Source organism: Cervus canadensis, chromosome 21 (assembly GCF_019320065.1).
Source record: "Cervus canadensis isolate Bull #8, Minnesota chromosome 21, ASM1932006v1, whole genome shotgun sequence".
Classification (NCBI taxonomy): Eukaryota; Metazoa; Chordata; class Mammalia; order Artiodactyla; family Cervidae; genus Cervus; species Cervus canadensis.
Window position 1 is genome coordinate 3,657,714 of NC_057406.1, and position 12,964 is coordinate 3,670,677.

A 12,964-nucleotide genomic window follows, 5' to 3' on the forward strand; every position below is an offset into this window, starting at 1 on the left:
CCTTTCCCTTCATCTTTTGCCTCTGCTTTTCACACCATGCCCTGTGGCTTCTTGGTTGCATGACCAAATCCCTTCTGAGCGAGGGACCCCTGAGTCCTCCCTTCAGGTTCCTCGGTCCGCACAACCCTGCAGGGGACCCCCTACCCATGAATGACATGGACTCCTGCCCTCGGGGAGCACGCCTGCCAGGCCTGGGATGTTCACACCCTCGGCCCCAACTCAGACCCCTTCTCCCCACCTCCCGGCCGGGTCCAGGCTGCCCCTCCACCAGCACGCCTGCTTCCTGGGGGTCAGCGCATCCAGCGAGGCTGCAGGATGGAAGGACTGGGCGGGCACAGGTAGCAGCTGCCAGCGTCTCTTCTGTTCCTCCTCCTGTTTCGCACGGTTTCATTTACTGATTCTTCACTGCGCGGGGTCTTGGTTCCTGCGCGGGCTTTCCTCGAGTTGCCGTGAGCCAGAGCGGCCCTCTCTAGGGGCCCAAGCTGCCCGCTGCGGTGACCTCTCTCGCCACGGAGCACGGGCGCTAGGTGCACGGGCTTCAGCAGTTGCAACACGTGGGCTCAGAAGGTGTGGTTCCTAGGCTCTAGAGCATGACTCAATAATTGTGGTGCCCAGGCTCAGCTGCTCCAAGGCACGTGGGATCCTCCCGGACCAGGGATCGAGCCGGGGTCCCCTGCACCGGTCGGTGAGCTCTTCACCACTGAAGCCGCCAGGGAAGCGCTCTCCTCCTGTTCTCATCCTCGTCTCAGCTCATTCGACCTGGCCCTCAGGCTTCTGAGTGGTGGAGGCAGCAAGCCCGCAGCAGAAGGACCCCAGCGCCCCACCCCTGACCGGTCCCCTCTCTTCAGAGAGGATGCCCCGCGGATGGCACCCCAGGCCTCCATCCCAAGGAACTCAGGCTCGCCAGGAGACAAGGTGATGGAGCAAGTCCTGGGGCTGTGAGAGCCTGTGGGGCGGGGGGCATCCGGAGAGGCTGCCTGGAGGAGGGGGCCTCACAGGTGAGACCTGAAGCTGAATGGGGTCGATTGGGAGAAGGGGGTGTGGGGGCGAGCAGGCGGGCAGGAGGCTGTGAAGAGCAGTCAAGACAGGTGGGTCCATGGCCCTTCTAATGCCAAGGAACTGAGATGGTCCTTCGAAGCTGGCCCTGGGGCACGGGGACCTGGGTCAGCGGAGGCAGGGCTCCCCTGTGCCTGGGGAGGAGGCAGCAGGCAGGAGGCTGGGGGAGCACCCTGAAGCTTCTGGGAGGAGGGTGTGCTGGGCTTTCAGGCACTCACTTGGGGCACAGTTCTGACCTGATCGTTCAGTCGGGCCTGAGGACCCTCTGACCCAGGAGCCTGGACCCCCTCGCCTGGGGGGGAGTGTGTCTTTCTCCCCAAGATTGACACCGAACCCCGCCCCCACCCAGCCCCACCGTGCAGCAGCAGAGAGAATGGTGATGACTTGGGGGAAGGATAATGGATTCTGGCCAGATTTCTGATGTTAAAATAGACTTTGAAAAGTATGGCTGAGACAACAGTTTTGGAAGAAAAACAACAAAAGAAGCCTCTAGAAGCCAGCGCCCCAGCCAACATGGGTTCAGGCCTCAGACAATGGCTCTGGGGAGACGATCAGTTGGTGACCCTGAGCTGGCACAGCCTCAGGCCTCCAGGGGCTTGGGGACCAAAGGGGTCCCAGACCCTCAGGACAGGGCGGGGCGGGCCGGGGTCCTCTGCCCCGGGAGCACAGTGAGTGCCGACACGTGCGGGCCCCAGCTCTGCGGAAGGTGGGGTGGGGCGGATCTGCAGTGGCCGTGCGAGCAGGTCCACCTTTTCAGATGCCCTGGGAGACCTGGGTTCGATCCCTGGGTCGGGAAGATCCCCTGGAGAAGGGAACGGCTCCCCACGCCAGTATTCTGGCCTGGAGAATCCCATGGACTAGTCCGCAGGGTCGCAAAGAGTCGGACACGCCTGAGCGGGTTTCACAACAGGGCTGGGCAGGGATGGAGGCAGGGGTGACCCCGGGGGGCACCCGGCTGGAAGGAGGACCTTGGAGTCTGCCTGCCCGGACAGAGGGCGTCTGAGGCTGGGCACCGCTGCGGTGAGGCTGCAGGAGTCAGATGCTACTGGAGAAGGAGGACTCTGAGCTGCCTCAGTTTACCCTGTTGACCAAGATACGCTGCGCTGTGTGCCAAGTTGCTCAGTTGTGTCCAACTCTGCAACCCTATGGGCCGCAGCCCACCGGGTCCTCCGTCCCTGGAATTCTCCAGACAAGAAGACTGGAGTTGGGGGTCTGCTCGAGCTGGAGCACCAGGTCCAAACAAATGAAATCTTCTCCCCTCTGGACGCAGCCATCTTTGTCTTTCCCTGGGGATGCTCATGGTGGCGGGGGGCGGAGGGGGGAGAGTGCTCTGTGGTCCTGAGACCTGGGGGAGGGTAGACTCAGGCTGGGATGTCTGGGACCCTGCAGCCCCTATCCAGGGTGGGCACCATGGAGTCCAAGGAACACCAGGGTTCCCGGGTTTGACCTCTGTGCCGGCCTGCCCACCAAGCCCTGGTCCCGAGGTCTAAGGTCCAGTTCCCTGGGGACCAGAACTGAAGCCTCTGCGGCTGCACTGCCTCGGTGGGAACCTAAGAGCTGGATTCTTTCCTTCAGAGAGGAGGCTGTGGCCAGCCCCAGAGTCATTTCACTTGTAAATTAGGTCTTGGCTTTTCTCTCCTCTGGCTTTCCCCCCCTCCGCCTTGGCTGGGAGGTGACCATCTGCAGTATGGCCAGCGATGGGCTGGTCACCCCTCAGCTGGGTGACTCGACGGTTGTGGGAAGAGCTGGGAGGATGGAAGGATAGGGAGGGGGGCCCAGCCTGGGAGGCTGTGCTGGAGGCGGGGGCCTGCCTGTGGTGTCCAGCCTCCTCACTTTAGGTTTGGCCCTCCCTGCGGGGGGGCCCAGTTGGGTTGCCCTCCCCCAGCCCCACGATCCAGGCCCCTGGGCGTTGTCGGGGGACAGGGCGGGGGGTGGGGGGGGGGGGAGGCGGAGGTGCCCAGTGGCATCTGCGCAGACGCGGAGCCTGAGCTGGGTCAAGGTCCCCCAGGCCCCGCCTGCCCTGGGCAGGAGCCGCTTCCGGCCGCAGGGCAGACAATGTGCTGGCTGGGGAGCCGTGGCCCCTGGCCAGATCCCCCACCCCCATCCCAGCCGCACAGGAAGCCGGAACTCAGAAGACAGCGTGTCCTGGAGTGAACCCTCTGGCAGGCGCTGCAATCCAAGGCGTCTGATTCCCAGAGGAGGCGCCTCCAGTTGAATCCAACTGATTCCTTCCAGCCTTAAAATGACGAGTGGCCCCGGAGCCCTCCCGGGGGTGGGCTGGGGGTGGGGGGACTTCAGTCCTCGCCCTCAGGGTACAGTGAGTTTCTTCCTAACCATGAGGCCTTTGCACTGGCCGCGCCCTCTGCCCGCCACGCTGGCCTCCAGGTCCCTTCAAGGCCACCTCCTCCTGGTTGCAGCTGCAGGGGCCTCTCCTGGCCCACATCTCCCCTTCCTGTCCGGGTTTCACAGGCGGTCCTCCCCTCTTCCCTCACCCCAGCCCCCAACGCCGGCTCAGGCCTGTGCTGGACCTGTCTGCCTTGGTCCCTGCTCTTGCCAGTGAGTCTGGGTGAGTTCCCCCCAACCACCCAGACCCTGCGTCCACTGCCCACCCTCTCCAGGCAGCGCCTCCCTGCAGGCCCAGCTCGCGTGCTCCCCCAGCCCCCGCGCACCTCTGGTAGCACATGCGCCATCTCTGTGCTCATCTCTAAGGGGCCCAAAGGCTGGGGGCTGCGTACCCCAGTGACTGTCGGTGTCAAAGTCACGGACAGCCCCTTTCCTCTGCACCCCCAGGGCTTGTCCCTGGAGACAGGCCTGCAGACCAGGAGGCCGGCCCCTCTGAACCGGATGGAAGGAGCTGGGAGCCAAACTCTCCGAAGAGAGAGGCCCTGCTCCTCGGTGGGCCGTCCCGCCTCCCCGCCCCCAGCGGAGGACTGGCTCCTTCCCAGGCCTGCCGTCCCCTCGCCCTCGCCAGGCCCCCAGCCTCCCGGGCTCCTTTCTGCCGAGAGGCCCCCCAGGACCTCGAATCCCCTGCCCTGGGCCAGCTGGGCTCCTCACTGCCCGCGCTCGCCCCGCGGGCCTCAGGGAGCCCCGTCAGTCTGGTCAGCCTGTGGCTCTCGGCGTCTGAGGCCGCCTGAGACCCGCAGGGCTCTGGGCAGGGGGCTTGTGCAGCTCCAGCTGGGTCTCACCTCTCCTGCCAGACTTGGCTCCGCTTTTTATTTTCAGGGTGAAGGAGTTAACTTTTTGCTCACTTCTGCATTCTCCAAAACCTTTAGCATAAAACCTGGTACACACTAGGCCTGAGAAAGATGCTTGTTGGCTGACACAGGACTGAGGGAGGGAGCTGGGAGGACAGCGCGGCCCTCAGACAGTGAGGGGGCGTGTCTGTGCGTTGGGCTGTGTGTCTGGGTGTGTGTCTGTCCAGATGCCAGGCTGTGTCTCTGTGAGTGCGTGTGGGCGTATGTGTGTCTGTGTGAGTGTGTGTGCCTGTGTGAGTGTGTGTCTGTGTGTGTGTGTGAGTCTGTGAGTGTGCCTGTGTGTGTGTGTGTGTGAGTCTGTGAGTGCATGTGGGCATATGTGTGTCTGTGTGAGTGTGTGAGTCTGTGAGTGTGTGCCTGTGTGAGTGTGTGTCTGTGTGTGTGTGTGAGTCTGTGAGTGCATGAGTGTGTGAATGTGTGTCTCTGTGTGTGAATGCATGAGTGTGTGTGTGTCTGTCTCTTAGTGTGTGTCTGTGCATGAATGTGTGCATGTGAGTGTGTGTGCCTGTGAGCCTGTGTGTGAGTGTCCGTGTCTGTGTCTCTGATAGTGTGTGTCTATGTGCATGTGAGAGTGTGTGCCTCTGAGAGTGCGTGCCTGTGAGCATGTGAGCGTGCGTGTCTCTGAGTGTGCGTGCCTGTGAGCATGTGAGCGTGCATGTCTCTGAGTGTGTGTCTCTGAGCCCGTGAGTGTGTGTGCTCCACCGCCGCCTGGAGCACGCTAGACTTCACACTCGCTCTGCGGGTCTGCTCGCCTTGTGTCTCTGGAAGTTTCCCAGAAGAACTGATGTCCCCCAGTCTCTGCCTCCGTGGCCGCCCCTGACCCTGGGGGGGTCTGCTGGCTTCAGGGGGTCTCCCTCCTGCCACTGAGCCCCTGAGGAAGAGCTCCGGGTATTATTCAGCCGTAGAAGCAGGAGGTGCCCGTCACACCACTAGGAGGCTAAAGAACAGTAACAATGAAACAGAAGCGCTGGTCACAGGAGAGGAGAGACTGGAGGCCTTGGGGTGCAGGGGGGAGGTGGCCAGTGCCATCACCGTGGACACCAGTTTGATGGCTCCTCAAAGGCAAAACATGGTGGGTGACCGGCAGTCCGTCCTGGGGTGCCCCAGGGACCTGAAGCAGAGTCCCTGGACGCCCCCCCTTCCCGGGCACATCCACAGCCACACCGGCCGGAAGACGGACACACCCCGGCGGCCCCAGCAATGAAGGGACGCACACACTGCTCCCCACGCTCACCCGGCCTCTGCTGTGTCCCTTTCGAGGTCCTCGGGGCGCTCACGTAGCCCCGTAGCCCCATGGGGCCCCCGCATCCAAATCGTCATCCCGCCTCAGTCTCCCCGCCTGGGGGGAGGAGCCCCCTCCCCAGGCCCCCCACCATTCACCTCCCAGCCCCCCCGGCAGCACCCCCAGGGAGGGGCCTGCCCGATCTCAGACCTCAGCCCTCCACGAGTCTGCCCCACAGCGCCCTGCCTCAAGCCCCGCCGGTCCGGAGCCACAGCCGTTCCCGGCCGCAAGGCGCCCTCTGGTGGGAACGCTGGGGGATGTCAGGGACTCCGGAGGAACCCAGAACTGGGCTGGACCCCCAAGGTCAAGGGCAAGGGGCTGGGGCTGTCTGGGGACGGAGACCAGCCCGCGCGAATCCTAGGGACCGGGGCGGGGATACTCTTGGTGGGGCGGTGGAGGGGACAGAGACCTGTGACTTGTCAGGAGTGAATGTTGCTCTTGTCCCCACAGTTCAGATGGAGCCAGGAAGGGAGGTGTCCCCAGGCCCCTCACTCAAAGGACCCGCTTCCCCCGCCTCACCTCTGCCGCCAGGCTGGGGTCACCCTGCCATCCCGGGCAGCCCTCCTTGCCCAGGGGGTTCCAGGCCTCCCCAGCCCCCAGCCTGCCCGGCTGCAATCACCCAACCCTGATCCTGACTCCCCCTAGAGGAGAGGGAGGCCCCTGCCCTCCACACTAAGGCAAAGAGGCTCCAGAGCCCAGTACTGAGGGCCAGCCAGGAAGCGTGACACTGAATTTATAGTAAGAAATACAGGGAGTTCTCTGGCGGTTCAGTGGTTGACTCCATGCTTCCAATGCAGAGGACACAGGTTTGATCCCTGATGAGGGAACTAAGATCCCACAGGCCGGCCAAAATCTTTTTTAAATAATTTAAAAGTTTCGGCAAAGGTTGCCCTCCTCCAAGAAGCCTTCCCTGAACACCCCTGTCTGGCCTCCTTGGGGCTCCCGGGGTCCTGGGCTCTTGTCAAGTTTCTGGAGCATCTTCCCAGGAGGGCAGAGTCATCCAGTTTCTTTCTGGACCCCGGGGTCCTGGACAGCATGGCTTGCCCATCAAACATGACCAGTGGCCCCCTTTCTTCTGGGGCTATTGCCAACGCCCTGAAGGAGCCTCTGTCCCAGATGGGTGCGGACCCTGGGCCCAGGGATGCTGGAGCCTCCCCCGTGGTCTCCCTCCAGTTGAAACAGCAGGCCCCTCCATGCGTGCCCCATCTCTGCCCTCCTCCACGCGCCCGTGGCCTGGGGGTCCAAGGGGGCATAGCGAAAGCTTCAGAGCCTTATAAAGTCTGCACCCATTTCTCTGGGCTCTTAAAAGCTCAACCAGATTATCCTCCAATTAACATACTTAATTAAAAAAGAAAACAACCAGAAAAGGCCCTTTTTCTGGCCAGAGAAGTGAAGTGAAAGTCGCTCAATCATGTCTGACTCTCTGCGACCCCATGGACTGTAGTCCACCAGGCTCCTCTGTCCATGGGATTCTCCAGGCAGAGAAGGAGGTATCAGCTACGTTGACCCCATCAGCCAAACGACTGCAGGGTGGTTATCATTTGCTTTAAAAGCCCAGCGGCCACAGGGCCCCAGCATCCTCATGGGCGGGGTCAGAGACCCAGTGGAACTCAGTCACAAGCCCATCCAGCACCCAGAGCGCATTTTCAGCACTTTTCTGGGTCAGGTTCAGGTTCAGATTCGTCCTGGCCTGGTTCTGAGAGAAGACCAGATGCAGACACTTTCACCAGCCAGGAAATCAGTGAGATGTGCGTGTTTGAGGCAGGCTCACTTGCACCATGCTGACTTCCACCCTCTAAAACCTTTCCTATGTTGTCTCCAGTTTTTCTGGAGAGAATGTCGTAAAAGCCCCAGACTCCCAGGAAGAAATCGGGTGTCTCTGCCCTCCCTGGGGGATGTCACAGAAACAGACAGGAGCCTGGGGCCATGGGTGCCCCAGGGAGGCCAGCACCTGATGGGGGGAATCAGGGAGGGCTTCCTGGAGGAGGCAGCCTTTGCCGAGCCCTGAAGGATGAGCCAGGCAGACCGTCTTAAGAAGCAATCATCAGGTGAAAGGGCCAGCACCAGGGAAGGTGGGGAGATGTGCAGAGGGCAGGGGAGGGGAGGCTGAGCGTGGTCCCCAGGCCCAGGCACCATGGCATCTCTTTATGTCCACCACCCAGCAGGCAGGGAGGGGAGAGGCACCTGGAGCGCGCTCAGAGCCATGCAGTGGGGCCCAGGAGCTGCTGTTCCCCATGTTCCGGGTGGTGGGCGAGGGGGCAGTGTGCCAGCAGCACCCACGTTCCCGGAGGCAGGGCTCTGTCCTGGGTCCTGGCCTGGATTCACCCTGTCCCTCCACAGGGGTCCCCGCTGGAGGAAGAGGACGCAGGTTGGACTGCCTTCGTGTGCCCACCCGCTCTCTCTCTTGGGCACAGCTCCTCACAAGAGGAAGGGTCTGGACTTTCCTGGTGGTTAGTGGTTAAGATTCCACCTTCCAATTCAGGCGGGTGAGGGCTTGATCCCTGCTCAGGGAGCTAACCTCCTATATTGCTCTGCAGCCAAAACACTAAAACATAAAACAGAAGCAATACTGTAGCAAATTCAACAAAGACTGTAAAAATAGTCCTCATCAGAAAAAAAAAAAAATTAAAAAAAAAAAAGAGCAGGTGTCACGGAGCAGAGCAGTTTCCGTATCATGAGCACCCTGGAGATGCCCCGGTGTTTGCAATCATGCCTGCACTGGCAAGACGCCTCTCCTTACAGGGCATGAAATGTGTGCCAGGCCCCACTCAGGGTGACAACCAGGGAGGCAAGAAGCAAGCATCTCATGGACGGGGAAACTGGGGCTCAGAGTCACAGAGCCTGGTGCCCACAGCCCCCGTCTCCAGACCCTGTCCCCGGCCCTCCCCCACGTTGTGCCTGCTCACCAGGAGCCGAGGAGCCAGCTGTGAGGGTCCCCTCCCAGAACCCCCTCACACCATGCCAGGGTTGGGGGGCTACAGCGTGATAGATGCCGAGGAAGGAAGCAGGGTCTGGCAGGCTCAAGGCGGGTCCGTCACCTCTTTCATTTGTTCGTTCACCCATTCACTCATTCATTCATTCACCATCACGGAGATGCCACCAGTGATCAGGGATCACAGGGCGTCAGTGCTGCTGGCCAAGGCCTGAACACTGGTGACAACCTCCCAAGAGCCACGGCCCCGAGCTTTCCAGATCCCAAGGCATTTCCCGGGCCAGGACTGGAGACGGCCCTGAAGGCCGGGTGCTGCCCTCCGGTGGCCTGTGTGCATCTCAGGCCAACGTGAGGGGCATCTGTGGAGTCCAGGTCAGCGTGCCCACCTCCCCAGGGCCCTGCATGGTGGGATGGATGCAGGCGAGGAAGTCCATATTGCCAGGCCAGGGGCCCGGGCCCCGGGGTTGGATGCTGGCTCTGCCGGCTGCAGCCGCAGGAGCAGGGCCGGGTGAGAACCCCCGGGCACCCTGGGTGCTGGGGCGGCACAGCCGGGCTCCTCCAGTCCTTGCTGGGCCGCTGGATGACCCTGGAGGTCCTTTTCCTCCCTGTCAGTCTTCCCACCCTTAAAGCCGTGAGGGCCATGAGTCAAAGTCTTTGTTGTTCGTGAGTCACATGGGGTGTGGGGTAAGAATGCAGATTCTCAGGCATTATTGTGGTCAGTGGTCGGCTCTGGTGCACTGGTTCTTGGTGCCCAAGACAAAGAACAAACAGCCCATTGCTTTTAGGAGATCAACCTGGTAAATAGGATTATGGCTTCAGATGCAATTACATTTCAGACAGTTAATCCAACTTCTTAAGGATGAGTCCCCAGTTCAGAAATGAGCTTCCCCCTCCCCCACATGATTGGCCAGTCATTCTCGGAGAGGCTGGGAAAGCGAGTGACTCAGTCCTGTTTTCTAAAGAATACTTGGCTTAAGAGGCATGAAAAATGCATAACGTTAAACGCAGTGGCAAAGTGACGACCAGGAGACATGAAAGTGTTTGCATTAGACAATGAGGCCTCGCCTGCAGCCCCCGGCCCTGTGTCAGTGGCTCTGCCCAGATCAGCCTGGGCTGGCTCTGACTCAAAACTCTTCTCATGAACAGGGGTGGTTGGGGGTGTGGTGGGGGGAGGGGGGTGTCCACCTGCTCCTTTATTCCTTCAGCCCAGAGCTTCTGGATCTGACTGCAGCCTGGGGCCCAGCTGAGCCCCAAGGGAGGAAAGTCTGGACAACCAGTTGTCCGCAGTCTGAATGGACTGGGGATGAGGACGTCCGAGTAGATCGCGGGGTGGGGAGAAATCAGGGATCGTGCATTCCAATAGCCATCTCCCCACCTGCCTTAGTAATGGAGCTCCAGTTTTACCTGGGTCTAGTGCCGCTCAGCTAAAAGGTCACATTTCCCACCTCCCTTGCAGCTAGGTATGATCACGTGACCAAGTTCTGGCCAATGAGAAATAGGAGTATCCAGGAATGGGAAGAGACCTGCCCTTCTTTGGCCCTTTGTCCAACCAGCAGCCTGGAAAGCAGATGTGATGGCTGAGCTCTGGCAGCCACGTTGGAGTCTGAGGTGAAGGAACACATGCTCAGGGTGTAGAGCAATGAGCGGGCTGGACCCTGCGTCCCTGGTGACATGTATGGCCTTCACTGCAGCCCTAGCTTGCCCACATCTAGAGTTCTTTTATGGGAAAGAAAAAACACACATTTACCTTGTTTAAGCACTGCAGTTTTGAGCTTTGCTGTTATAGGCAGTCAACCCTATTCAAAGCTGGTATAGTGGGGAAGAAGTCTTAAAGAAGAGAGACCAACACGAAAACCAGAGGAGTGATCAGGCCGAAAGACTGCATGTGCTTTGGGTGGCTCACATGGGACCAGTGGATGACCGGCTGGGTCAGGACCTGACTCTGGATGCAAGGTCTCCTGTACTAAGGTAAGGGAGTAAGGGCCTAGAGGGGCTCATGGGAATCCGATGGATAGCATGGGAGATGTCAGAAAATGGCTATGGGGGGTGGGGGTGGGACCAGAGCCTAAAGGAATGCGAAGGACTGTCATTTGTCCTCCAAAACCCATTGCCCCCCTCTCCCCAGTCTGGGTCTGTGTGACCACCAGTCCTCTAAGTGGAAACTGGCCTGGCCAGCAGCTCAGCTCATGACCTGGGTTCCCTGCCCCTTGTAGCTGAGTGTGAGCAGAATCCGGCCGGAATCAATGGAATGTGGGCAGAGGGAATGCAGATGCTGCGTCACGGGCTTAAAAGGAAATTGCTTATTTGGAATTTTCTGCTTCCGCCAAGCAGGATTGCAGATGTGCCCATGCTTATCTATGCCTGGCTGACTCAGCCGTGTCCTGGGGATGTCCGAGCCACAGGATGGACAGAACCTGCATCCTCCACGCTCACAAGTCCATGCCTTGTAGCTTGCACCTCTGGTTCTCATTAGGGTATCTGGAAATACTTTGGGTTGTTCCAATGAGGGGAGGGATGCTATAAGCTTCTAGTGGGTGGAGGCCAGGGATGCGACTAAACGCCTTCCAGCGCCCACCATGGTGCCCCACCCCCACCAAGAATGGTCCAGCCCTGAAAGCCCGTGGTGCTGCCATTGAGAAACCCCGGCTCGCTCAGGCACCTGAGGGCATAGTGTTTGGCTCTTGCCAAGGACAAGGTCCAAGGTCTTGGTCTGGCTCTCAGAACCCTTTATGACCTGACCCAGCCTAAGGGCTCAGGAGATAAGCGGTCAGAGTCAGGCTGTAAATAGTGGTAGAAAGGAGAAGGAAAGCAATTCCTGATGGGGAACAGGATGGAAGAGCGTGGAAAAGGCACAGAGGCAGCGTCAAATCATGGACCAGACTATTGCCGGGACTCCAGGCTGAATGGCTTTAGAGGAGCAAGTGAAGGGCTCAAAAGACCGGCTCTGGGGAGAGAGAGCAAGGGAGGTAGATGATGAAGTCCAAGTATTTCCTGTCATGCTGATGGCGCAGCCTCGGGTCCGTGTTTTCTAAGAGTTTCTGTCTGTCTGTCAAGAGTTTCTGTTTGTTTTTTCCAATCAAGGAGTCTTCCATTTTTCTCAGTGTCTTTTTGTCATCCTTGGAGATGAGCTTGTGGCCCTTCTTCCTTGAGCTACTGATGGAACAGGCCATGGTAAGTTTCCAATACGCGATCACCCTCAAGTCCCTAAGCAAGGCCTCAGTTTGCTCATCTGTAAATGGGGTGATAATAAAACCTCCCTCACAGGGCTGTGATGAACAGTAAACAAGTTAATGACAGTGTGTGCTATATAAGTGTTCATTAAACACAGAGCTTTCAGCATGCAGTGGACACTGGTTATTTTTCCCACCCAGCATTCACTCTCTTCTTCCATTTCCCTCTTGGAGCCACTGCTGATGGGAATGGCCCCAATCTGGGCTCCAAAATCCTAGGACAGTGCCTCCCTCCCCAGCCATAGTAATCAGCTACAGGATAGGCATGTAGCCCCCTCCAGGCCAGTCAAAGGCAATGGCAGTTGATCTTAGGACCTTGTTGGCTCCTGGGAAAGAGGAGCTCTCTTTTCTGTGGTTGTCAACCTGCATGGCAGAACCCTGGAGCGGTGAGGGGCCACTGGCTGCCTGGGATGTGGCTGACTTCTGGGTTAGCAGAATTGACGGAGAGATAAAGAATCACTGGTAAGTTTGTTTGAGCCCTGGATCCAGCTATGCCTGAAGGCACACTACCATCAGACTCTTAGATTCTTTAGTTATGTGAATCAACAGTTTCCCCCTTTAAAAAAAAAATTTTTTTTTATTGCTTACAGCTTGGCTTCTGTCATTTGCAATGGAAAATATCCTGGGAATACAGGAGTCAGCAAGCTGTGTCTGGGGGCCAAATCCCCAAGCTAAGAATGGATTTTACATTTTTGAAGAGTTGTTAAAAATTAATAAATCAAAGAAGACTGTTAAGAGACTGCATGTGGCCTAAAAAAGTTTAAAATATTTACTACCTGGCCTTTTTTTTTAAATTGCTAAATCCTGGACTAATGCATTACTTATAAAAATTCTTAATCTCAATACTTGGTTCACTTATTTTCATCTTTCCTTTTAGTGATCAAAGCAATACATTTGCCTCTGAGTATGGCTTTCATTGTTTTCTGCAAGTTGTGTAAATCAATAGTGGTTATCTTCCCAACTGTCTGCTCCCATCCGAGTACTGATATGGGGACATTTCTTTCCATACTCACTGTCCATCACTGTCTCCACCCTCTGTCCTGTGGGGCTTCTGAGTACTATGGAACTTTGAAAAGAGTGAAGAGAAGGTGTTTGCATGGGAAAATTTGGAGAGGGAGTGAAAGGGGCTGGGCCCCAGGCAGACCTCCTTCCACGAGAAAATGTATGGATGTCTTAGCAGGTGCCGATGGAAGGCTCTTAGTCTACAGCA

At 58.3% G+C, this 12,964-nt stretch overlaps 1 long non-coding RNA gene across 2 annotated transcripts; it reads left to right on the plus strand.

Moving 5' to 3' along the window:
* The first annotated feature begins 3,387 nt into the window (after positions 1–3,387).
* Positions 3,388–12,510, plus strand: LOC122424035. Of its 2 annotated transcripts, none has more exons than XR_006264276.1 (6): positions 3,388–3,622; positions 9,981–10,492; positions 10,856–10,998; positions 11,606–11,695; positions 12,090–12,216; positions 12,345–12,510. It is a non-coding gene; the product is annotated as an uncharacterized LOC122424035 (long non-coding RNA). The 2 variants fall into 2 exon arrangements; XR_006264275.1 differs by having other exon boundaries at positions 11,626–11,695.
* The last annotated feature ends 454 nt before the right edge of the window (positions 12,511–12,964 follow it).